The sequence below is a fragment of the Schistocerca americana genome, chromosome 7 (genome assembly GCF_021461395.2).
Source record: "Schistocerca americana isolate TAMUIC-IGC-003095 chromosome 7, iqSchAmer2.1, whole genome shotgun sequence".
Taxonomy (NCBI): Eukaryota; Metazoa; Arthropoda; class Insecta; order Orthoptera; family Acrididae; genus Schistocerca; species Schistocerca americana.
The window spans coordinates 437,341,343-437,344,352 of record NC_060125.1 but is presented as its reverse complement, the minus strand read 5'-3'; the positions used below and the strand labels follow the sequence as shown (position 1 = coordinate 437,344,352).

The 3,010-nt window shown below is 43.9% G+C and overlaps 1 pseudogene; it reads right to left on the bottom strand.

The window, feature by feature from the left end:
- Positions 1-1,864: 1,864 nt before the first annotated feature.
- LOC124623522 lies at positions 1,865-1,982 on the bottom strand (annotated as a pseudogene).
- Positions 1,983-3,010: the final 1,028 nt, after the last annotated feature.

Sequence of the window (3,010 nt, the reverse complement as noted above, 5' to 3'; positions counted from 1 at the left end):
CTGTAGATACTCGTCAGTGTAGGAGCGCTGCACTTATGCAGTATCCCATAAACAGTAGTCGGTCACTAGCGTTCGTTACAGCTGAGCTTACGTGTTCGTTCTCTCCCGCAGCGTTACGCCCTGTACCGCGGGCTACCTTGAGCTGTCGCGCCTATCCGCCGATGCGCCAACAAATTGCTCCGCGACCCCAGCGAACGCTTTTAATTTGGCGGCGCCCCCTGGCGGCCAGCGGTTCGCACACGGCGCCCCCCTCGCCTCGCTGTTAACAAGCGCGCGGTCCGCCGGCTATTGTCAGAGGTCCCACCCCACCCCACACCAGCCGGCATGAGCAACAGCCCTTATTACCCGCCCTCCATTCTGCACTGCGCGACCCCCATTCCAAGTTGCCTCAATAATTTTTCATCCCAGACTTCTCTGTAGGGGAGTAATCCGCCAAGTGAGCTCCATTATTCCGCCCGTAACAAAGTCAGTTCCGCTCCGTACGGAGATCTTGCGCAACTTATGCCCCACTGAGTTATTTTCCCCATTGTTATATGTGGGCCACCCGACAGCTACTGCGCAATGCGCTGAAAGAGTGCTCTCCTGACCTTTGTTGCTTAGTTCACTCTTGGAGAACTTTTCACTGGTAGGTGTTCAATGTTTTAGAGTTTTCTCGCTGGCAATACTGACATGAGTGCATGTTGATCGAGAACTTAAAAACTGAAGCACGTGTTATGATAACAAAGTCACGTGACGCTTGCCTTATTTCAGCGCGGCGGCCACGAAGTTTAGCTGCTCCATCAGCATTTTACAGCGCATTTTCTAGATATCTGGACAAAGAAAGCGCATAATCTGTGAAAGTGGTGCTGCATGATTTCTAAAGTTTAGTATTAACTAGACGAACATAGGCTGATTAGATAACTGACTTTTGCATTATTGTATTAGTGCTTCACCTATACATCCCAATGTTGTGTTAAGCAACACCGTGAGATGAAGTGAAAATCGATACATTAGGTACTACATCACACGCCTTTAAGAACATGTAACTCGTAAAATCAATGAAAGGAAACAGGACGGACAATTCTTCAACAAGTTGACGTCATTTGCTCAGACAGACCACAGATAACGGTAAAAATTACTAAGTTGGCTGGCTGGTTGGTTTGGGAGAGGGGACCAAACAGAGAGGTCATCGGTCCCACCAGATTAGTGAAGGATGGGGAAGGAAATCGGACGTACTCTTTCATAGAAAGCACTCCAGCATTTACGTGAAGTGATTTAGGGAAATCACGGAAAACCTAAATCAGGATGGCCGGACGCGTGTTGGAACTGTCATCCTTCCGAATGCGAGTCCAGTGTGCTAGCCACTGCCCCAACTCGATCGGTAAGTAAGCATGTAAACGTTAAATTATACAAGAACAGCTACTTCTCATTCAATAGCGGAATGTATTTTTACATACTTCGTCTGTGAAGTGATGTACCATAAATACATTGAAATAACCACCTAGCAGCCACCACCACATTTACATATCACACAGTGCGAGACATAATATACATCAAAGATATGCACACGCTTCTCTACTTTTTGCAAGATTTATGAGTAGTGTCCAGGAAGGGCTCTTGGAGCCCAAAATATGCTGTGACATTGATTATATGAGTATTTCATTTCAAAAACTTACATGTATTTCATCACGTATGGACACCTATACTACAAAAACTCCTCCCGAACAGGCCATGAAGGCCCAACGGTACCGACCGGCCGCCGTTTCATCCTCAGACCACAGGAGTCACTGCATGAGGCTATGGGGGGGCACGTGGTCAGCACACCGCTGACTTCTCAACCAAGTAGCTCCTCAGTTTGCCTCACAAGGGCTGAGTGCACCCGGCTTGCCAACAGCGCTCGGCAGACTGGATGGTCACCCATCCAAGTGCTAGCCCATTCCAGCAGCGCTTAACTTTGGTGATCTGACGGGAACCGGTATTATCACTGCGGCAAGGCCGTTGGCACCTATACTACTATGTATTATGTGACCTACACTACATCAGATAATATACAACTAAGAGAGCCGTAGTCGGAATCCTCATGATTGTAATGACAGTTTGGCTTCTACGTTTTGTTAGTGGGATTGTACACATACTGAATACGGTAGGGAGCTGGCATTGAGTGGGAGGATACTGAGAAATAATTTATTAATAAGTTTAGCAAAGAAAATCACTTCATTGTTACATCAAAAAGATCTAAAAAAATCTCTATTACCATCAGATTTTAATTTATAATTATTTTTTCTTTTGAAAGCACGGCTGAAGAATAAATTTTAAAAAAAGAATCTTAACAAAAATTTTCTGAAATTTTGACATCAAATTCATGCCTTAACACAGATGTTTAATAAGGCAACAATGTGGCGTTTGGCAATACATTTCAAATTTAAGCTTTAGAAACTTACAGAAAAGATTAACAGGAAATCATCAGACATCCACTGGCAAGTAAGACCGATCGCATGTAATTAGGAGAAACAAGCAATGCAAGTAAATAGTTGCATGATAAGTTGACATAAAATACAATCAGTTGGCCGTACAGACAATGTGAACGTGTAGGACCAAAACAGCTTCTTCCTGTTGTTTATGAACAACACTCATCCTGGTTGGCCAGCTGCACTTTTAGGCTCTACCTACAGTACAGTTAACAGAGAGAACAACCACTTTAGCGTTAACCACTCCTTTTATTAAATACCATTTTAGCGGAACTCACAATGTAAACCACATGTGCATTGAAGCCGTCCTGTAACATATGAAATACTAGTTAACAAGTTTAGAAAAAATTACAACACCAAACTACTCTGGAGAAAATTTGAAAAGAGAGAGTTGTGCGCTGAAATCGCATTATTTACCACTTAATTTAGATAATGCCAGATAGCTCGATCAAACCCAGGCTAGAGGCTTCCACACCGCCATTTTTACAGTCAAAAATACACTGTAAAGTGATATGGATGATCACTTGGAAGGTTCACAAAAACTGCTTTACAGACGACGATGG